Source organism: Temnothorax longispinosus, chromosome 11 (assembly GCF_030848805.1).
Source record: "Temnothorax longispinosus isolate EJ_2023e chromosome 11, Tlon_JGU_v1, whole genome shotgun sequence".
NCBI classification, from domain to species: domain Eukaryota; kingdom Metazoa; phylum Arthropoda; class Insecta; order Hymenoptera; family Formicidae; genus Temnothorax; species Temnothorax longispinosus.
Genome location: NC_092368.1, coordinates 8,258,368 through 8,282,390, shown reverse-complemented (window position 1 = coordinate 8,282,390; position 24,023 = coordinate 8,258,368). Strand labels below are relative to the sequence as shown.

The 24,023-nt window shown below is 37.5% G+C and overlaps 1 protein-coding gene across 1 annotated transcript in view; it reads right to left on the bottom strand.

The window, feature by feature from the left end:
• The window catches only part of LOC139821920 (UDP-glucosyltransferase 2-like), a 110,166-nt gene that overhangs the window by 46,964 nt on the left and 39,179 nt on the right, over positions 1-24,023 (bottom strand). The gene's annotated exons all lie outside the window — the stretch shown is intronic.

Genomic DNA, 24,023 nt, shown 5'->3' with positions numbered 1-24,023 from the left:
TGGATCAGGACGGCCGATTGATTGATTTTCGTGGAGAAGAGATTACCGTTAGACTGCATGTGCGAAGACGACGACTGTGGTAAACCGTGAGATGCTCATACTGAACGAAGTGGAGAAGGTGCGACAGACGAGTAACAAAATTAAAGAGACAATCCGATCGCCAAAGAAGAAACTCACTGCGTTGAACGTTGAATTTTTGAAATCATTGGGTTTCGTCGTACGAAATGGCTAATATCTTAAACATTGAAGGTGAACCGATCTTTGACGATAGCGTCGTCAAGATTGAAACTCACACGTACAATCCGTACGCCAATACGACGTTTGGACACAACGATGAGATAAGAATACCCATACAACAGCAAGATTTATACACGTTGCCGTGTGAAAGCTTTCTCTACGTCGAAGGACGATTGGTAATAAAGAGAAGGAATGACGATGAGTCTCAGGCAACGCTTGTAAATAATTGTGCAGCATTCATGTTCGATGAGATTCGATACGAGCTCAACGGTGTGGAGATTGATCGCAACAGAAACGTTGGAATAACCAGTACCATCAAGAACTACGTATCGCTATCGTATAATGATTCTCAACTCATGCGGAATGCTGGCTGGGACGTTACATCGAGCATACCGGAAGGATATTTCAACTTTTGCGTACCACTCAAGTTGTTGCTGGGCTTTTGCGAGGATTACAAACGCGTCGTTGTTAATGCTCGTCACGAATTAATTTTGATACGTGCGCGTAGCGACAACAATTGCATTATAGGAGATCCGGCGACGGAGCCGGAAATCGAACTGTTTAAAGTACAGTGGCGAATGCCTCACGTTACGTTAAACGAGGTTAATAAACTATCCTTGTTACGGGCCTTGGGGAGCGGGCGATATCTTAGTGTCAGTTTTCGTTCGTGGGATCTGTACGAGTATCCACTCTTGCAGAGCACGACCAAGCATTCGTGGGCTGTCAAGACTGCGACTCAGTTAGAAAAGCCGCGATACGTTATTTTTGCGCTGCAGACCGGCCGCAAGAACATCATGTCTCAAAATGTTAGCGTATTCGATGACTGTAATTTGACCAATGTCAAACTTTATCTAAACTCCGAATTTTATCCGTACGATGACTTGAACTTAGATTTTACTAAAAATCGATACGGCCTTCTTTTTGATATGTACGCGCGTTTTCGTAAAACTTATTACGGATACGATTCCAGTGATACGCTTTGCAGCTTGTATACATTCCTGATGGAAGGACCTTTTGTTGTCATCGATTGCTCGCGACAAAACGAGTCTGTCAAGAGCGCCACCGTGGATGTGCGAATAGAATTTGACTGTAAAGAAAATGTACCTGCAAATACTACCGCCTATTGTCTCATCTTGCATGATCGCGTAATCGAATACTGCCCGCTGTCTAATGTAGTGCGCAAACTCATGTAAATCGCCATGTTGACAAATAATCCGATATAAGAGCGACATATATAGCGCGATATGGTACAGTACGGATCATTCCTTCGTTGCATCATGATCGTGCCAACGTTTGTCGATCTGCAAGGATTCATCGTCGGGATGAAATTTGTCGTAAAGGAGGCAGCGGTGCTGAGAAACGGGACCGTTCTGGAGCATTACATCTTTACGCGCCCCATGCCGTGGAGTCTTCTCACAAAATCTGACAAGTCATGTGCTTCCTGGCTGATTGCAAATCACCATGGATTACCATGGGATGAGGGAAACGTGCCGTACGGTATGGTAAAACGCCTAATTACATCAGCCGTGCTTGGTACAGAAGAGGATGACGAGATACCGACTCTCGTGTACGTCAAGGGATGCCAGAAACAGGAATGGCTGGTGGATCTACTTGAGAATTATGCGACAGAAAAGCTGATCATCGAGACTTTGGATGCGGATTACGAAGATGTCAAATCTTTAAATAATCTAGATGTTACTAACACTATGCGATGTGGAAAACATGTTAAGAATTGCGCATTACAAAATGTATTAAAATTATTTAACTGGTGGTCGCGACACCAGAAGAATTGGGATCTTTTAAAAAAATAAATTATATATATAATTTTATAATGCTTTATTTTCTTTTCCCCATTCCCATTAGTTGTTAGTAGTTTCCCTCTCCTAATTCCCCCCCACCACATCATAATTTTTAAGGTAGGGTGTTGTCGTGTATAATTGGTTCATTTTCCACTTCATAGTCATTGGTATGATTTTTTATAACTTCTATGTAAGCAGCGCTGACACTGGTGCTTGAAAATGTCAAAGAAAGGGGAATTATCCCTTCCCTTATAATTTTTCATCTGCGCGCGCCGTCCAATTTTTCTAAAACATTGCAAACGGAGTTAACGTTTTAACCAGTGTTACTAAGTCAAAATCAATCGAGTCTCATCGTTCGAAGCGGCAACTTCAACAGTGAAAACAGTATATCTCTTACGGAGTAATAAGAACAATGGCTGGTCGCAGTGAAGACGTAAATAATTCTGAAAAGTGGATGTACACTCGTGATATTCCCGATAAGGGACTTCGCGGCTTTGAGGGAAGCAACACAAGTATGAATTATTACGTACCGTATCCTCGTGAAAAATCGGAACCTCGTTATACGCCTAAACCTCGTGAAGTTTCATCGGACGAGCGCAAAACGTAAGTATTACTTTGGATAAATTTTTTAAAATTTATTTTTTTATAATTTTATTAATTTATCTACTTTATTTTTCCACAGTTTTAATAAATCGGAACCTCGTTATACGCCTCGTATCTTGGGCAGACGATTTGCCCTGACAGTCACGGCTTACAAATATTTGGATATCGGAATCAGTGTGGGATCTACATCCTTTGTGGAATTGATTCTTGGCGACAATCGGGGAAATCAGATCGTGCTTCCGTGGACAACGTGGACAACGATCATCGAAAGACGCATGGATATCGAACAACTCATGCAGTCGACTGTCGGTTCATCGCTGTGTATTCAAGATCATCTAATTATAGAACTTGTTAAAATGCGTGACGCTAATATTGTAAAAGTTACGCTGCGTGATCCTGCGACATCCTTATACATGATACCAACAACTGTATTATTTTTGTTTGAAATCGAACAATGTATTGAACATGTATATTTCAATTTATGTCAAGATATACAGCATGTTAATACTAAGTATAAAAATTTTGTAACAATCTTGCGACAAAATCGTATCACGGATAAATGTCAGGCGAGAAAAGTATTGAGTGAGGTGTCCGATGGAAGTTCGCTCATAGATTGCGAACTATTAGCTTACGGCTTAGATAACATTGTATATGAAGCAAAAATGTAAATAACGAATAAAAATTGAATATTGGCATAAATAGTGGCAAAATTATTTTTCAATCTCTCTTCCGTTTTCATCTAACATTAGCCTCCTCTATGTTTAAATTATATATATGTTGCGGTAAAATGTCCTTTTTAATTATATAAACGGTTCATTTCAAATTTAAAAAATTAATAAAATTATTAAAAGATAGATAAAAACTTTTATCTAAAATAGAATAATCTCATCACGGCACGTATGAACTTGTCCGTTCCTGTCTTCCACCCCCATTTCCCCACTATGGGGACTCTATAGTTTAAGTCACGTAAAATATGGTTTTTTGTTAATTTTTTTTGTTGAACGTAGACCTAGGAAAAAAAAAAAGGTTTTCGACGCCATCTCTTCCTGCGTGCAACTCCATAGTTTAAGTCATGTAAATTTCTTTTAAATTAAATGATTATATTAATTAAATTAGGTTATAAATAATTAAATTATGTTATAAATAATTAAATTAGTTTATAAAAAAGGCTATGCCGGTTCTGGATCAAGGCGTGGTGCTCGCGCGGGGTGCGGGGCGAGGGGATCTCGGCGGCGCGGGGATCTCGGCGTGGAGAGGGGATGACGTCATCGGTGTTGCCGCCGAGATCCCCGCGCCGCCGAGATCCCCTCGCCCCGCACCCCGCGCGAGCACCGCGCCTTGATCCAGAACCGGCATAGCCTTACTACTATTTTTCATCGAGTTACGTCATTTTTTCTAAAAAATACAGGGTTTGCTTCAAAGTCGTGTAAATCGGTCCAAAAAAATCGCAGAAAGATTTAAAAAAAAGCAATTTGTAGGTAAAATTATGTAGTTTATGAAACGTTAATTAAATTTTTTGAAAAAAAAATTTTTAATTGATTTTCAAGTAGTCAAACATAAGTTAATTTTAAGGATCAAAACAATGTGTTCTTTTTTAAGGCGTACAACAGAAAAAATAAAAAAATTTTAAAAATCCACCGAAAGTGCGTTAAAGTTGAAACTTCAAGCTTCAAAATGCTTTTTTAAATTTTTTCTTACGATAATTTTTGGCCGACTTACAGCAGTTTGAAAATAGCCTAATTTTTAGGGTTCATGAAGTGTTCCCTATTTTTTTTGTAGGAGTGTATATACATATATATATATATATATATATATATATATATGGGGCATTCTCCGTGAAATCAGACACCCCCTGTCCAAAAATTGGGGTCACCTAAAAAATTCTTTCGGGGCTCATTTTATAGCTACATATACGTAGTTTTAGTTGAGCTGTGGCCTTTTGAAAAATCAACATGGCGGACCTTAATATGGTGGCCAAAGTCTGCGAATAACGAAGTACGACAGATGAAATCGTTACTTGGAAATTATAGACTGTCATAGAAAAATGTGTTAATGTGTTTATTTAGTAGTTAGCATTGGATCCATGGAAAAAATAATTTTTTAATTTGTCCAAAACCAATATGGCGGCCAAATTATCTGTGAAATGCTAAAAAATAACTATTTTGTTCTTTAAAACGTACAAACTGCGTTCAATTTTCATGAAAATTTATATCATGATACATTTTAAGATGTTGATCATAAATTAACAATTGGGACGTCGTATTTAAATATAACGAAACCCAATATGGCGGCTGTATATTCGAAAAATGCTAAAAAATAATGACGTCGATATTCAAATTATACAGACTCGTTCTAATTATTATTAATTTGAGTGTTACGGTATTTTTTAATTGCTTTTTTTATTTACTTTTTCAAATTTTTATAAATTTTCATTATTTTTTTATTTTTGACTATGATTTCGTTATTGCGGCGACAAAATTTGAACGTGGTTGATCAAATATAATTTTTCCAGTGAATACAGAATAATTTTTGAATAAGTAAGTAAAGGCAAGACAAGTAGTCTTTCGAGCCAGTGAAGGCAAGAGAGACAGATTGTCCGGCCAGTGAAGGCAAGAGAGACAGATTATCCGGCCAGTGAAGGCAAGAGAGACAGACTGTCCAGCCAGTGAAGGCAGGAGAGACAGACTGTTCGGCCAGTGAAGGCAGGAGAAACAGACTGTCCAGCCAGTGAAGGCAAGAGAGACAGACTGTCCGGCCAGTGAAGGCAAGAGAGACAGATTGTCCGGCCAGTGAAGGCAAGAGAGACAGATTGTCCGGCCAGTGAAGGCAAGAGAGACAGACTGTCCAGCCAGTGAAGGCAGGAGAGACAGACTGTTCGGCCAGTGAAGGCAGGAGAAACAGACTGTCCAGCCAGTGAAGGCAAGAGAGACAGACTGTCCAGCCAGTGAAGGCAAGAGAGACAGACTGTCCGGCCAGTGAAGGCAAGAGAGACAAATTGTCCGGCCAGTGAAAGCAAGAGAGACAGATTGTCCGGCCAGTGAAGGCAAAAGAGACAGGCTGTCCAGCCAGTGAAGGCAGGAGAGACAGACTGTCCGGCCAGTGAACACAAGAGAGACAGATTGTCCGGTCAGTGAATACAGAATAATTTTTTTTCTTCACTGGCTGGACAGTCTCTCTCTTGCCTTCACTGGCTGGACAGTCTGTCTCTCCCGCCTTCACTGGGTGGACAGTCTTTCTCTCTTGCCTTCACTGGCCGGAAAATCTGTCTCTCTTGCCTTCACTGGCCGGACAATCTGTCTCTCTTGCCTTCACTGGCCGGACAGTCCGTCTATCTTGCCTTCACTGACTGGACAGTCTGTCTCTCCTGCCTTCACTGGCCGGACAGTCTGTCTCTCCTGCCTTCACTGACTGGACAGTCTGTCTCTCCTGCCTTCACTGGCCGGACAGTCTGTCTCTCCTGCCTTCACTGGCTGGACAGTTTGTCTCTCTTGCTTTCACTGGCCGGACAATCTGTCTCTCTTGTCTTCACTGGCCGGACAATCTGTCTCTCTTGCCTTCACTGGCTCGAAAGACCACCTGTCTTGCCTTCACTTACTTATTCAAAAATTATTCTGTATTTACTGGAAAAATCATATTTGATCAACCACGTTCAAATTTTGTCACCGCAATAACGAAATCATAGTCAAAAATAAAAAAATAATAAAAATTCATAAAAATTTAAAAAAGTAAATAAAAAAAGCAATTAAAAAATACCGTAACACTCAAATTAATAATAATTAGAACAAGTCTGTATGATTTGAATATCGCGTCATTATTTGTTAGCATTTTTCGAATATACAGCAGCCATATTGGGTTTCGTTATATTCAAATACGACGTCCCAATTGTTAATTTATGATCAACATCTTAAAATGTATCATGATATAAATTTTCATGAAAATTGAACGCAGTTTGTACGTTTTAACCCGTTGTGGTCACACCTCCTAAAAATAACGTAGTGGTCACACGGGGTCCAATGGACCCCACAACAGTTTCCATTTGCGTTCTTTTTTGATGTATCGACTCAAACCTTGAACTGGAATTAATTTATGACTTCCTCTTGATAATCCAATAATTTAAAAAATTTTTTTATGTTGAAAAAACGCGAGAAAAATTTTTTTTTTCGAGAAATTTGATTTTTTTCACAAAAATATTCATCAAAATTTTTTGAGATAGAGTAAAAAAACTTTGTGCGTTTTACTCTCAAAATAATATACTTTTAAGAAAAAAATAAAAAAAAAGCCTGGGGTCCACTGGACCCCATGTGACCACAACGGGTTAAAGAACAAAATAGTTATTTTTTAGCATTTCACGGATAATTTAGCCGCCATATTGGTTTTGGACAAACTAAATTTTTTCCATGGATTCAATGTTAACTACTAAATAAACACATTAACACATTTTTCTATGACAGTCTATAACTTCCAAGTAACGATTTCATCTGTCGTACCTCGTTACCCGCAGACTTCGGCCACCATATTGGGTTCCGCCATGTTGATTTTTCAAAAGGCCACAGCTCAACTAAAACTACATATGTGTAGCTATAAAATGAGCCCCGAAAGAATTTTTTAGGTGACCCCAATTTTTGGACAGGGGGGTGTCTGATTTTACGGAGAATGCCTCATATATATGGGGTATTCCATGGGATCTCAACTTTTTTTTTCACTTGCATTCACCGATTTCTTTTGTTTTGCAGTATGTTATTGTACTAAATGATAGGTTCCTTCTCAATTTTTTTCAGAATTTTATGGACGTTATTTTAGTAGATATCAACAGTTAAATTTTGAGTATTTTTTTCAAAAATTGATATTTTCGGAAATTTCTAACTCAAAAGTTCTTCTATGTAAAAAAAATTTGTATACATAAAAAATGTTGGACTTTTCTTTTACTTTGAGATGGTAATTTTTATTTTTTATTATATTAATTTTTAGTAATTTTTTTCCATGAAAAACGAATAAAAAGTTAATTATCTCAGAAGTGCCATGCTCAATTGAGCTAGTTTTTTTTCTTTAAATACATTCAGTCGTGTGTAATAACGTGTTAAAATTTCAAAATGCCAGAACTGATAAAAAAAAAGATATGATTTTTTTCTTACGGATTTTTATATATTAATCCAGTAAAAATGTTCAGTAATCAGTTTTTTTTTCATAAATTTAGTATATTTTGTTTTTACAAATAATAGTTATGATTCAATTACATGAATTTGTATTCTTGAAATTTTGTACTTTTCGAAAATCTATTTGTTATGAGTAACTTTTTTTTGACACATGGAATCAAGCAATGCAGCTGCTGTGTATTTCGAATAGTCTTAGCATTTTTAAATCTTGTACTCAAGGTTTCTTTAGCTAGATTGTACTCACTATCAGTTGTATAGTAAACTGCAATGGACGGTAAATTTTTTGGCTCTGAAGCCCACGCATACAATAGTTCAGGTGTTGTGATCTGTTTGTTTGGTGGCAGTTGTAAACTAGCTCTTGATGCGTTTTTTTTCACAGTTCCATCTATCCCATCGCATGGGCCTTTGCCATGAGCAGTAGCAAAAAAGTTCCAGACCGCAGGAACGTTAAAATCATTTTCGTGAAAGTATAAAAAAAAAATATATATATATATATATATACACGTACATATATATAATATACATTTATATATATAGTAATTAGACCGGATGGATCCTACGCAACGTGTCACGCTGCGATCACGTGATGCCCCTCGCACCTCTGACGACGATACCCGTGGTTCGAATAAGAAGATGAGAACGAGTTTCTCGGAGCAAGAATTCGACGAGATAACTAAAGAATTCAGGTCGGATAAAGTGGAGGAACGGAACGAGATCAGGAGCCGGCAACATCCCAGCAAACGCAAAAGGATTAAAAGATATTAAAATTTTTTAATACCTTTGAATCCCTTTTTTGGCGGAATTAGATGAAATTAGATGGGATTCGAAATGAGATGGTCCAATCCCATGGAATCCAAAAAAGAAATTTTCAATTCCATCCAATCCTATGGAATCCGTAAAGGTTATGGAATTGCATGGCATTAGATGGTTTAGGAAACGTCTCGCGCCTCCGTTGGGCGACCAAGCGCCGTTGTTCGTCGGTGAGCTTTTGTGTATGCCTAAGGGCATTACACGCACTACTGCCGACGGGCAATTAGCCCGAAAATGAAATTTGTAAGATCTGTCAGGCACCGTAGGGGGTCCCTTTACATAGCGGTCGAGACGAAACTTTGAACTCGAGAAGATGCCCCGGCGATGTGACGCCTAACGGCGTCGACGCGAACTGCCGGTAATGCAGATACCGCGCGGGCGTGTACTATTGGTGGCGCGTACCGCCACAGAGTTCAACACGGACACTTTTCAATCCCTATCCTGGCATTCAATGGTATTCATTTTATTGTCAGAATAGACGGAATTCAATGGAATTCAATACGGAAATTTTTAATTCCTAGTTTGGCATTCAATGGTATTCATTTCGTTAACGGAATCAATGGTATTCAATGGAATTCATCACGAAACTTTCCAATCCCTAACTTGGCATTCAGTGGTATAATATTTTTGTGTCGGAATTGGATGGGATTCAAAACAGACAAATTCTTTCCAAAATAAGGAATTCCATGATATTGAAACTATTTCAATCCCTTTTTTGGACAGAATGGAATTCGAAAAGTCCTTAATTGAATTCCTGGCAATCCCGTTTTAATTCTTTTCAATCTTTTTTTGTTTGCTGGGATTCTTTTTCTAAACAGCAGAGACAAGAGAAGCTGAGTAAAAGACGCAATCTCACTCATGATGTAATAAGATAGGTGTAACATTGCGCATAATGGTGGCCGCATGATCGGACAGCCAATAAGAAATTGGTCGCAAATGCAGCCGCGAAATTTGAATGTGAGATAAATTATATATACTAAAAATGTAAACTATAAAATTAAAATCTGTTAAAATACAATGCAAAGCGCGGCGAATAATGAAATTTGTAAGATTATTGTTGCCTTCACCCGCGGCCGAGCCGGAGGTTAAGACCGCCTGCCTTATCTGGGAACGTCCGATAGATCGCGAAAATCCATTTATCCGAAATTAAGAAAGAGGGTATCTTATGCTATATCAATGTCACGTTTGTCGGTGTCTCTTAATTTCTAAGAAACGTCATGAGTGATAAATTCGTTTACTTCCCCTGTATCGTTGGTAGTCGTAATTATACCATTAATGTGTCGAAATGCTGTTATCAGGAGCAGTGGCGTAGCTTGCCCTAGACGGGCCTTGTATCAAAATTTGTCGGGGGGCCCTTCTACCCGACTGTATTTCTTTATAACTTTCTCCTTTTTCTGTTTATTTTTTCTTTTCATAGCTCCACTGGGGTAATCTTTTTTTCTTTCACTCATTTTTTTCACAAATCACAATTAACCCTTCGCCCGCATAGGTGGGTCGTTTTCGTCCGGGCGAAAATCCGGGCGAAATGTAGTTGTAACTTTTGAAAACGGGTAGAAAGGGCGCCACTGCGCATCCGTAAAAAAAGTTATGCTTCCTGAGAACCCGCCTACCGAGTTTCAAGGCGCCATGGCGCCAGTCCCCCTCCGGCCGTCACAGGAGGTTTGCGGCGAGCACTTAAGCATTTTATTTCAAAATAATTGCATGCAATATTTTTTTTATGAAAGGTACGCTTTTCCCCTTCAATTTCCTTTTTTATTCATTTTGATATCTTTATTTGTCTTAAAGTTATGATTTTTTGAGTAAAAAATGATTTTACCAGTTGTAGTTGTAGTTGCTCCATTTTTTAAAATACAAATTATGTGAAAAAATTAAATTATTTATAATTTTATGATTGATACTTCAAATTGAAGGTTTGAATTACCTCCATGAATTTTTTAAGATTTTTTGTAACACTTTAACACTTAAAAAAAACGTCAGGACGAAAACGACCCACGTATGCAGCGTAAAGGTGCTAAAAAAACCTATGCGGGCGAAGGGTTAAACTTATTAACGAACGAATAATCACAAGATTTACAACGTTTGAACGTTATGAATCGCGTGTACAGATTGAAATAAACGCGTATAGATTGTTCTCATTTATCTAAACAGGGAAAATCCCGTAATGACTGACATTACTAACTGACTGATGTCTGCTGACGCGCGTCGCGGGAAATCTGAGACGTCCAGTGTTGCCAACTTTTGGGCGTTCGTTTCTTTCTTAAAGTTAATTTTTTATTAATTGTAATTTAATCCAGCTTTCAAAAATAAAATTTATATTGTATATTAAAAAATATAAATTAAGAAAAATAATAAAACAATCACAAAAGACTTTGCAAAAATTGTTCGGTTGTATACATAAGAACCACACACAAGTGATTATATATATGTTATGTTCATACATGATTATATCTGTTCATATACGATCATGACTGCGCAGCAATGTATGATCATGCATGTGAATCCATATATGATCTTGTATGATTAGATATGGTTTTTTTTGCCGGGAAGTTTAGCGTACGGCCTAAGAGTTTGAGTGAGATTGTGGATAACATTTTACGATTTTTTGCTTACACACGTCGCGTCGGGGCCCCTGTAGCCCGGGGGCCCCATATCATTGATACGGCTGATACGGCGGTAGCTACGCCCCTGATCAGGAGCGATAATTGACTAACACACATATAAACACACACATATACTGACACACATATACAGCTTGAGAGACGCTGTGAAAACACAACTTAATTAATATAAAGAATCGATTAGGTATGGACGTCATTCGGTCGTCCTCTCGATTCATCCCGAATTTCATGTTCTAAATTATTAAGAAATTAAAAATAAAAGACCACTGTTACTAAACTACAAGAATCAAATTTTATGTTAGTACATCAATCATCACAATATCATACAGGGTACCTCAAAAACTGAAATATGCAAATAGTTTTGCATTATTATACCGCATTATTTTATATATATACATATATATATAACCACTTTTAGTTCTAACATTTGATCTGACTTACACAAAGAAGTTAGTGATACAATGTACTAGTTATAGATCATCAAAGCTTTAAAGTATTTGTTAGCATGATAAACAGTTATTTAGAATTGCTCAAATTTTACTTTGTAAGATTTTGTGCTTGTGCAGATATTAAAATTGGTTGTGTATTATTTGAGTAATTTTATAATTATAATCACAAATTTTTTAATTCCTAAAGAATGAAGTATATTTATGTATCTTTGCTTAGAATACTTTACATGTTAAAAATAGCCTATTATTGAAAATTCATACGAAATCTTTTTATGCGATTGTTTTTAATAAAGTTATATACATATATAAAGTTATATACATATTTTAATAACTGTTTAGTGTTTATAACTTTTCTCGCTTTATTGCCCGAGAATGACAGCTAACAACAACAGCTGTTAGCAGCTATATTGCTTTTTAGCATTTGCGACCAACTCCTGATTGGTCCATAACTTTGGACGAGTGCGCATCCACGGGAATGTTACACCTATCTTATTACATCATGATCTCACTAGTGACGAGGGTGTTCTCACGCTTGAGGAGACTATGGAAGTGGACACGAGACTCCCGGGAAATTCCGGAGATGATCAAGGCTGCGATCTTTTTATAAATCAAGCGATTCCATCCTTCAGTAGTAGTAATAATAACTATGCCAATGTTGGAGGCCTTCCGCCCCCCGGCGATGATCATGTGACGAACAGTGTGTTGATACACGTGATACGACTACTAATGTTATGACTGATATCCTTCTGATGACAAGGAATCGTATGTTGTCTGCGATTCTACTTTGAAAAAATGTGACTCACGAAATATTTTGCCTGACGTGCAACGCTTTGCAAGATTCGAAGATGATTACAAAAGTAACGCAAAAATAACTTTCCGATTGTCCTCCGATCAAACTACCACAAAGAGAGGTAAGAACTGCATTAAAATTTGGATGATCATTACGGATCTGCGTGTCTTTCCTATCACAGTTGAGATGATTAATTATTTTTCGGCAGAGGCTACATTTAAAGATTTTACTGACGCTGATCGGGCATTAGATATATTGGATAAACTCAGTGAGCCAGTTAGAGTAAAAGCTCATTTGGAGCAGCGATCTGTGATATGTAAAGGGGTTATTTCGGATTGGCCCTAGCGGAAAATATTTCTATGAATAACCACAAAATTTAACTAAAAATAGAAATTTGTACATTTTTGTTGAAATATTTAATTTTTTGTAAAAAAAGTTATTTTTTTGTAGAAATATCTACGAAATAGTACCACAAATTACAATGTTCTCAAATCAAGAAATTATTGCAAGTAGTATTTTATGAAAAACTACAATTTTATAAAAAATAGTAGAAAAATCTACAAATTTTAAAAATTTAAGAAGGAACAAAATCTTAAAAAATTAAAACATCTGCTTACTTGTAGAATACTACAATTATTTATAAATGACTATAGAAATCTACCACAATTTACGTATCGTAAAACTATGCAACTTAGAATCTAATTCAGTTTTTAGTTTCTCATAAAATACTTACAACTGCGTACAAATACTAACAAATACCGGTTTGTTTGTACAGCTCAAAAATTTATTACAATTATGGCTAATTAAAATTTGTAATTTTTAGTTAAATGTTACAAGTTTTTACACAAATCTTCCAAAATTTATCTATTATTAATAACTTCTTAATTCGCAGAAGTCAAAATACTTATGTTTTTATTTTCGTATAGTCTGTTGTAAAGTCCAATAGAAAAATACATAAATGTATAATTTTTTACCTACATAAATTTCTGATTCGTGAATGGTTGTAATTTTGCATACAATACTACAAGGTTCTACAGAAAACGACAAAATCCTTAAGTCTTTTACAACTCGTGAATTCATGAAAACTACATAAATTTGCTTTTTTTAGATGTTTATAAGATACTACAATTTTACATCGAAATTAACAGACCTTCAACCAAACCTTCAATTTTTCCATGGAAAGTAAAAAATTAATATGTCAATTGAAAAAATGTCAATTAAGTATCTTATGCAAAATTAGAAAAAAAAGAAAACTTAAAATAACGTATAAGCAATGAGAAGTGCCGTTTTCGATCGAAGCGGATCTTGATGCTTAATAATATTTCACAATATATCAATTATTATTAAATACATGTTTCAGTTTTTTAAATTGGCACTGCGTGCCAATATATGGACTTTGTCGGACTTAAAACGCAATTGTGTAAACTGAAACTAAAAATAATATATTTCATATTAATTTGATATTGTCAAGTAAAATAATATGCTATTAGAAGAATATTTATAACAGTTATACAAATTTATATGAATAGATCCATTATAGAGTATATATTCATATATGATTATGTTTAACCTTATAAATATACTTTTACATGATCACACATGATAATATACTAGTATATAAAACCATATATGACTATATAAAAAAGTTATACTTAAAGAGATTTAGCCATATAATATTGTTCAAGATTATATTTCCATTTCTTATATGACCATATATAATTATATATTTACTAATATGAACAAATAAGAGGTATTTTTTCCCGAGTATATAATCATGGCATATGTATATGCTTATATATGGCCATGTATAATTATATCCTCTCATATATATATGGCCATATAATATTGTTTAAGATTATATTTTCCATTTCTTATATGATCATATATAATCATGTATCTACTAATATAAACTAATATGAATAAATAAGAGATTTTTTTTCCCGGGTTATGCGGTTTTAGACATGTGTGTATGTGGTTCTGGGTAAGGTTTTTTTTATAATAACTTGCTTTTTATTTTACAGATAAGTTAGAATAAAGAAGTTTTTTTTCTTTTTGTAATCGCGCGGCGCGACGTTGGCCCAATAGGTCTATTTTGTAACGAGCCGGCACTGGTTTCTGACATTCACCCGACATTAAGAAAAAATTATATTCGTATATCCGATTCGAAATTTTATTACTCTTATTAAACTGAATTGCACTGGTTATGACACATGTAGACTATATATAACACTTACATCAAATTAAGAAGTAGTCTACCACGTAAGACGGTTGACTCACGATCCAGAGGTCCCGAGGTCTCGAGTTCGAATCCCATCGAGGTAAGTGTGTTTTTTAAGTACGAGAAAATATTTATAAACATAAGTTGCATCTTAAGAAAAGTTAAAAAGTAGTAATAAAATTTCAAAATAAATATAATTCTTTTATGTCGGGTGATTTTCCTCATTAGAGTGTTTTAATTCTAGTATTTTCTTGTAGTCTACTGTACTCAAATAGATATAGAAATGTGTAGAATATCAGTATTAGTTGTAGTTTGGCGTAGTTTTACCGAAAAATTTATAGGTCAAGATGCACTAAAAAAATACAAAAATTTACAAAAGTGTTCCAATTCTAGCATTTTCATGAAGGATTTTGTAGTACTTCTTAAATTCATGTAGAATTTAATAGATTTTGGCAATTATTTTTTGTAGTACACTTTTATTTTTTTTTTTTAATTTTGTAGAAATATTTCCGCCAGGAGGCCATCGTCGATCATCGACCTATGGCCGGTATAAAGGACAAATCTAACATCATTAAATTGGATCGTATGTATCGACAAAAGTGGGACCCTATAGCTAAGAAATCGTCTTTAGTGGCTACAGATAATATCATTATTACATTTAAAGAGAAAAAAGTCCGTGACCTTAAGATTTTTTCTAATGAAGTCGGACTCAGGGTTAGTACGTGCCTCAAGCTAGACAGTGTTATAACTGTTTTAGATTCGGTCACACGAAGAATGCATGCAAGAGTGAGACCCGATGTATCGTGTGTGGTGACAAGACCCACGGCCACTGCGAAAAGTTGCTCCGTTGTTGCAATTGCGGTGGACCACATAAATCCACTTTTAGAGATTGCCCTATTTATGAAAAAAAAAATATATTAACGTGGTAATGGCTTACAAAAACATATTTTTTCACAGTGCTCTGAGGATAGTCGAGAGAGACAGGGCGGTCCCACCGCGTTCTTACGACAGGTATTTGAGTCCGAATTCCTGGCCGGCCTTGCCCACACCCACCAGGGGTGGGTCGTGCGCTGACGCGGATAGTGAAGAGTGTGATAGACAGGGGACACCGGCGGATCGTGGCCTACGTGTGGGCGTTGCTCGGGGCTCCCCCCGACGCGCGGACAGAAACAGAAGAGATCCGCATACAGGTACCGCCAATGTCGTGAGGGATCACTACAGGCAATTTGATACTCGAGCGGGGGATATCCCCAAAGAAAAGAAAGGTATTATCTTCACGGCGGCACGTAATGGGGCAGCCTGGTCGGAGGTTGTCCGTGGGGAAGCGGATGCTGAGCGTGTGGACCCCCATCGCGGTCGGGAGGCCGCCGACACATCAGAGAGGCTATTGACAAAGTCCTGCAGATACTGCGAAAAATTTTGGAAACAAGAAAATTTTTGAACGCTGCCCTGGTGGGCTCCGACGATTCTGGCCAAAGGAGTAAGTTAATACCCCGGAATAGTAGTGGATGTAAAACTCGGGAGGAGTATGACTATGTAGTGAGTGAAGGAGGCTTCGCTAGAGACGAGAAATCTGTCACCCCTTAGTATATAAAATTCGCTTTTCTATTATGGAGCTGTCGCGGATACCAGACTAGTAAAAATGAACTCTCCAAGCGTGTTATGGATTATGATCTCGTCGTTCTCACGGAGACTCGGTGTACTGATCGAAAATTGGTCAGTTTTTCTGGTTTCAAGATTGTCCACAGCAGAAACTTGCTTGGCAGCGGTGGCGTTCCGATTTCCGTTCGTAACCATATCGAGTTTAATGTTACCGGCCTCCCGGTTGGATATGATGTGGTTTGTATTAAAACGAAAAACCTACATAATAATTTGAACATTGTTGCCATTTACAGACACCCCAGCGAGCCCATGAATAGGCGTGTCCTTGGGCCGGTGTTCAAAGCCATTAATGATAACACAACTGATACCATCATTCTGAGTGATTTTAACGCCCATAACATCATTTAGAACTGTCAGTCCACTAAAAACTGTGGTGAAATATTATGCGATATGATGACAGAAGAGGACTTTTTCTGCGTAAACACCAACACCAGATCCTGTGTGGGCTTCCGAGGTCAGCGTGACTTGGACTTGCTGTTCGGTACGAGGGAGGTTCTGGACGGAATCACTTATCGACAGATGGATGAGACCTGGGATAGTGACCATTTTCCAATAGTATTTTCCTTTGACAACCCTATACAATAAAGATCACGAATCGGATCTCTTCCAAGAGAACCTATTGATCACGTTTCTCTGATCTGGTTGAAGGTGAAATTAAATCCTTCCTTATCTCTAATATTGGGTCGTTCGACCGTGACTTTGAAGCGTACTACAACCAATTTATAGATATCCTGAAAAAATCGGTGGCCGCTGCCTCGAGCCTATAAAGACGATGCTTGTCGAGTTCTCTAAGAGTGGTTATGTCGACAGGAGTCTATTCATCCGCATCGAAGACTGTGAGGTTCACAACAGCGCAGAGGCGAAATTTCTTGGAATTTGACTTGATAACCGTCTCAAATTCCACCGCCAGGTCCAGGAAATTAGAGGCAAGATATATAAAGCAAACTCCATTATCAGATACTATATAAAGCAAACTCCATTATCAGATACCTGTGCAGGGTATCTAAAGGCATGGAAGTAAATACAGCCCTCATGGTTTATAAGAGCCTCGTCAGGTCAATAACATACTACGGTAATTTTGTGTATTTCCCTGGTGACTCTGCGTTTCAATTGAAATTGGAGAGGGCCCAGTATTTGGGTATTCACACGGCACTCGGTTATAGAAATAGCACCCCAAACAATGTAATTATTGCAGAGTCGAAGGTCAGACTACTTAGGGATCGAGCCACTATGCTGGGCAGAAACTTTGTCAACAAAGCCATCGCTTACAATCAAAGTGGACTATGTCAGAAGCCCCAACGCTTGACGGACCGTGAGAGCTACGCCCGATTTCGCCAGCCAATGTACAGATATTCGCTTCTGTCTGAGATTTGGAGGAAGGCTACCTTACTTAGAGCCAATATTGGTGAGGCTAGAAAATTTGAAATATTCTGTGGATCTTTTGGTGCCCACACTTTCATCCCCGCTGTTGACACTGACATCGGCAGAGACAGAAAGTATCGCAAGTACTTGGACCGCTGTCTCATCCGGGAGATAGTTGATGCCTACGATTTGGGACGTTCCCCCGAGATAATATACACGGACGGGTCATACGATGAGTCTAAACGCTCCACTGGGGCTAGTATGATCATCTGCGACGAGGACTTCGCATATAAAATGAGTCTTCCGTATTTGTGCACGTCATACATGGTTGAGGCTTTTGCAGTTAAATCTGCTCTACAGTTGATGCTTGTACAGGCGAATAGCAGAAGCAATGATATCGTCATACTGTCGGACTGCAAATCGGTTTTGGAATCTATCCGTAACAATCACCTTAATGTCCACAAAAATAGATATGTTACTGAGGCCAGAGTATTGATATATGATTTAGAAAGAATTCATGGTAAAAGAATTGTTGCTCGTTTGGATCTCCGCACATGTGGGAATTGCTGGCAATGAGAAGGAAGCGGCTGATAAAGAGGCGGACCCTTCTATCGAGATCCCGGTTGAGGACCTTATAATGCTGATTCGTAAAGAAACGTGGGATGCAACCCAGGAATCAATAATTCGTGATTCTGCGCACAAGGGTGCCTTCTACTTTAATAATTTCTACGCCCGACTTGCAGTGAGACCCTGGTTTCGAGGCATTAACCTGGAAAAGTATTTTGTCACATTATACAATAGAATCAGGGCTAATCACTATAATCTCAGAGTCTCGTTGAAGAGAAAAGGATATCGATAATGAGAGGTGCAAGTGTGGCTATGAGGGAGAGGATCTTACAATTAGACATGTATTGCTGCAATGTCATAAATATGATGAGTTGAGAGAATTTATGGATTTGGAATTAAGAGCTGAGGAATTTTTCGAGAAAATCGATATCTATCGCCTGATTCAGCAGAAGTGACTGAATGTTTTATATATTATTTTAAAATTTTTTAAACAAATTGATAAGGTCATCTAGTTTAGTGGTAATGTTTTACAAGGTTTAAGCGGGGAGCACACACTTCTGCACAACGCATAATGCGTAAGCATAAGAAAATTGATTGGTCCATACACATGTGCATAAGGAAATAGACCAATCAATTTTCTTATGCTTACGCATTATGCATTGTGCAGAAGTGTGTGTCCGGGCCCTTACTGGTGCTGTGTCAATTGCCTGGATGCATAAGACACCATAATCTCCTCAACCAAGGAACTGAAAAAACCCCTCCTCATCTCCAACAGATTTCTGCCGTCCCGCTTTATTTTTCACCTCGCCTTTCGGCTTCCTTCACGCTTACCTTTCTTCCTCCACCTTCCCTCTCCCTTATAACACCTTTTTCTGACGCTCTTTTCCTCCCTTTCTACGTTCCACCTGTTCCCCCACCGAGGTAAATATATTTCTACAAAATACAATCAAATAATTTTTTACAAAAATCGATTCCTTTTATTATTATGCGTATAAAAATATAAAGTCATTAAAAAGTAAATTTAAAATATCTCAGGAAATTCTTAATAAAATAGAGCTTCATTATAGTGTTATGAAAACGTCTTGACAAGGGCAAGAATATGCAATAAAAAATGGGATATTCTATTTAAGAAGATCACATTGACCTGGCCTTGAAAAAATCGCTCAAAGTCAATTCCATATTTTTATCATCTGTTCCCCTTAATATCCTACAACTTTTATCTAAAACATTTTTCCATATCTAAAGCTGTTTCTGGGATCCATGGGGTTGGGTCAGACTTTAGAGATACCCTGTATCTATATATATAAAATTGAATGTCTGTATGTATGTATGTATGTATGTATGTATGTTCTTTATACACTCTTAAACTATTCGACCGAATTTTTACCAAAAGTATATGAAATAGGGGTAGAATTTTCCGGGGAGTATTATAGAGTGCATAGTTTTTCGTTACCGATCTTTTTGAGAACCGGTATCCGAAATTTTTCCAATTTTTTGGGAAATAATTGACCAAATTTTAAAGAATTGTATATGAATCAAGGGTAGAATTTCCCGGGGAGTACCATAAAGTGTATAATTTTTTGTTATCGATCTTTTGGAAAACCTGTATCAGAAATTTTTCCAATTTCTTGGGAAATAATTGACCAAATCTTAAAGAATTGTATATAAAACAAAGGTAGAATTTCCCGGGGAGTGTTATAAACTGTATAGTTTTTCGTTACCGATCTTTTTTGGAAACCGGTATCAGAAATTTTTCCAATTTTTCTGAAAATAATTGATCGAGTAGAAAAAGATTGGTTACGACATGTTTAATCTATGAACACTCCTTATGTTTGTCTACAATAAGGATATTGAAACATAAATGAAGTTGTTTTAAGAAAAACAACTCCCGGGCGAAGCCCGGGTAACCAGCTAGTAATAACTATAACTATAGTTATATATTTCAAATATATAATTATGTCTATATTATGTTTTTCTTTTTATTTAGAAAGTGCTTTACTGTGTAAAGCAGCGGAAAATTGAAAAAAAGTTTAGCAAGCCATTAAAACTTGGCTGAGACGTGCAAAAGAAAGGGCAGGAAAAGAAGCAAAATAAAATAAAACATATTCTTCATTGTAAACATTTGCATTTGTACATGCAATTTGTGAATTTATTTCATTTTTACTCATTTTGAATCATTTTTGTTTTTAAATAACAATGCAAAAGTGTGAATTTGGAGTAAAATTTCTAGAAAATCTGAGAATTTTTTTACAAAATTTAAGTAAACACCCTTATTGAAATTTCAACATTAGTTTTTATAACTATTTTATAACAAGTTGCTGTTTTTTTTAATTAATTTGCAATACGCGTGTGCAATACGTTCAACACCCACACAGCACAGAGGTAGATCCTGAGAATGTACTCAGTATATCACAAACGTAGATTGTATATATCCTGTTGATATTCGAAATACGTCTATGATATTTTGAGAACGTACTGAGGATGTTCTAATGTCTGCCCTAAAAGCTTACTCAGTATATACTGAGAATATTTCTTGGTATATTGTGAGTATATTAAAAAAATATTTTGATCACATTTTACCAGTATCTACTAGAAAATATTTTTCTTGTTAACAAACCAAACAAATAATTTTGTTGCGTTAATGCAAACAAATTTTTGAATTTTGCTCTCTGTCGACTCTTACCGAAGAAAGTTTAATGCCCTGCAAAGCAGGTATAAACGAAGGCCCCGGATGAGGAGCACACTTCTTTTTTTTTTTTTGAGGTTGTAAACTCCGGTTGGAGTTATAGACGCCTTCAGTCCCACCTTAGGACTATATAGCGTATTTAGGTATTAATCTATTCTTTCTTTCGCTTTATATGATCCTGTTTAACTTTTTAATGAATCTGAATATCACTGAAATTTTCATCCAATCTTCTCTCCTGATTATCTCAAAAATGTCTTCCGAGCCTCTAAGATTCCTGATCTCGAGCTCCTCGTTCAGCCTTTCTCTCTGGTCGTCATATTTTCTGCACTCCCATACCACGTGATTGATATCCTCCACGTAGTTTCCACATTCACAGTCAGGTGTCGCTATGTATTCCTTTCTAGCTAGGGACTCGTTCAAATTATAATGATTTGCTCGTATTCTGTTCATCCATGTGTAGAAATACCTTTCCGCTCTTATTTTATGAAACCATGGTTTCTTCTTTTCTTCATCATAGTATCTTCTAAAGTAATCTCTTCCCTTATAACTTGCTTCATTTTTTATTTCTTCTTGTGTTCTCCTTTTTGCTTCCTCCTTGAATATTGTCATATAATCTTGTATAGGTACTTCAATACTCTTATTATTGTCTTCTTCTGTTCCTGTTTTTGCTAATTTATCCGCCATTTCATTTCCCGTGAATCCTTTATGAGACGGTATCCATGCATAGATTATTCTCTTATTGTATCTTGTTTTTATTTTGTGGTGTCTCCTTCTAATATCTAATATGTATTTATTTTTGTACACGTCTAATCTATTGTTTTTAATTGCTTTTATTACTCCTTGGTTATCTGATAATATTATAATCATTTCCTCTTCTTCTTTATTTTCCCTCTCCAATTTGTCCTCTATTTTCCTTAAAGCTGCATTTATTGCATATGCTTCTGCTGTATATACTGACGAGTTTTTTGGTAAACTTGCATAATATGCATCTTTTTCTTCTTCTATCACTATTCCTGCTCCAACACTTGGGTTACCCTCGATCCTTGATCCATTCGTGTATATGAATTTGATGTTTTTCTGGTTATATTTGTCCTTAAATTCATCTATCAACTCGTAGTCTTCTTTTTTATATTTCATCTCTTCGATTTTTCTTTTTTCCTTTATTTCCGCTTTATTCTTGTAGATTTCTCCCACTTCTAAATCCGTTTCAATTTCTTCCGTTAGTATATCATAATTCGTTTCCCATAGTTCGTAAGTTTCTTTTTCTTCTCCTATTTCGTTTCTATATTTTTTAATTTCGTCCCATGCCATTGTAAGCGTACTTTTCTTCTTTTGTGGAAATCTCAATCGTTCTTTAGCTTCTGCTCTCGACAAGTTTTCTAAACTTTTTTTAATTTCTTTGTTTCCGTATTTTTTGACCTTCAGGCAAAAGTTTTTTGCCAACATCAAGGCTCTTTCACTTAATAGTTCTACTTTTGCTTCCGCGATTATTACGTTTGTCGGAGTATTATTTCGATAACCAAGGGCTGTCCTTAATCCTAAAAATTGGCCTCTTTCTAATTTTATCTTTAATCTTTCTAAATTAGGAGCATATATAAAGCAGCCATAATCTGCTACAGATCGGACTAAACTTTTGTACAAATTCAAAGCTGTGTTGCAATCAGACCCTCTCGTTATGTTATTCAGATATTTAAGAATATAATTTGCTTTTTCTATTTTTGCCCTTATTTCTGCTATGTGACTTTCAAACTTTAGTTGGTTATCTATCCTAATACCTAGAAACCTAGCTTCTTTTTTACATTCTATTTTTGTTCCCTGAAGTTCTATAAACATTTCCTTATCTATAACTCCGTATCTGTTAAATTCTATTAAATTGGTTTTTTGAGGTTCTAATTCTAATCCTATTGCACTAAGATTTTCTGCCATCGTTTTGACTGCTTGTTCTAGTTTTCTTTTGCTCTCTCTTTTATTTTTTCCTTTTACGTACATTCCTATGTCGTCTGCAAATTTCATATCTATCCTACGTCTATCTCTAAGCCTTTATCTATCTCATGTGTATTTACTTTGTAACGATGCACCCCTTATGACAAAGCATCGTCCCCGGCTACCACCCTCCGGGAGCCGCCCGACCGATTCCCCGTCGGGCGAGCACAGGGCGCGGTGCGCCCACATCTTTTTAAGTACTTGAAACGCACCGTGTGCGCGGGAAATCCGCCGCACCGGTGCCTTCCCGCACGACGCCGACGAGCGCCGAAGCGAGCCGATCCCCGCCGAAGCGAACGCGCGGGATCGCGCCGCTCCCACCACCGCACCGTCGCCTGACGATCGGCCTCCCTCCTGCCAAGCTCACCGCGACGCGCGGTATAAAAAGCCGGCGCGCTCGACGAAGGACACACTTCGTCTTCATCTCGGCTCTCCTGACGAAGCTACCTCCCGATACCTTCCGAATCCTAGGGCAACACGTACAACGAGGTCCAGAGTTCTGGTTCTCGACTGAGAGTTCTCAGAGTGTTCCCGAACTCCCTGATTGCCCCGACGATCACGGTACCGCGGGGTCGAGCGTGCTCGGCCTCGCCGCGAGAGTTCTCACAACCGTGATCCCGGGATTCTGCCATCCTCTGGTACAACCTACCGCGCTCGCTTACCCGTGCATCGCATACAGCGTTCTGATAGCTGTCGCCGCGTCCCGCGTGTAATATACCGCGCTCCGTATGTCACGTCCCGCGTTCCGTATGTAATATACCGCGCTCCGTATGTCACGTCCCGCGTTCCGTATGTAATATACCGCGTTCCGTTATCAGCGTATATCTTTCTTGTATGTATTAAATATACGTATCAATCACTATGTAATCTACCGCGTTCCGCCTTATCGTTGCCCTGTATACCGCAACGAACTCCGTTCTGTAAAATACCGCGCTGCGTTATCCCGCCCTTGCGTACCGCACCTCGAGGCGAAGACTCGAGTCCCGAGATTTCGTATACCGCGTCGCGTGCACCGGCACTACCGACCACGGTAATTTCCCGCGTTCAGTTCGTGTGTAATACCGAATCCCGAGTATTGTATATGAT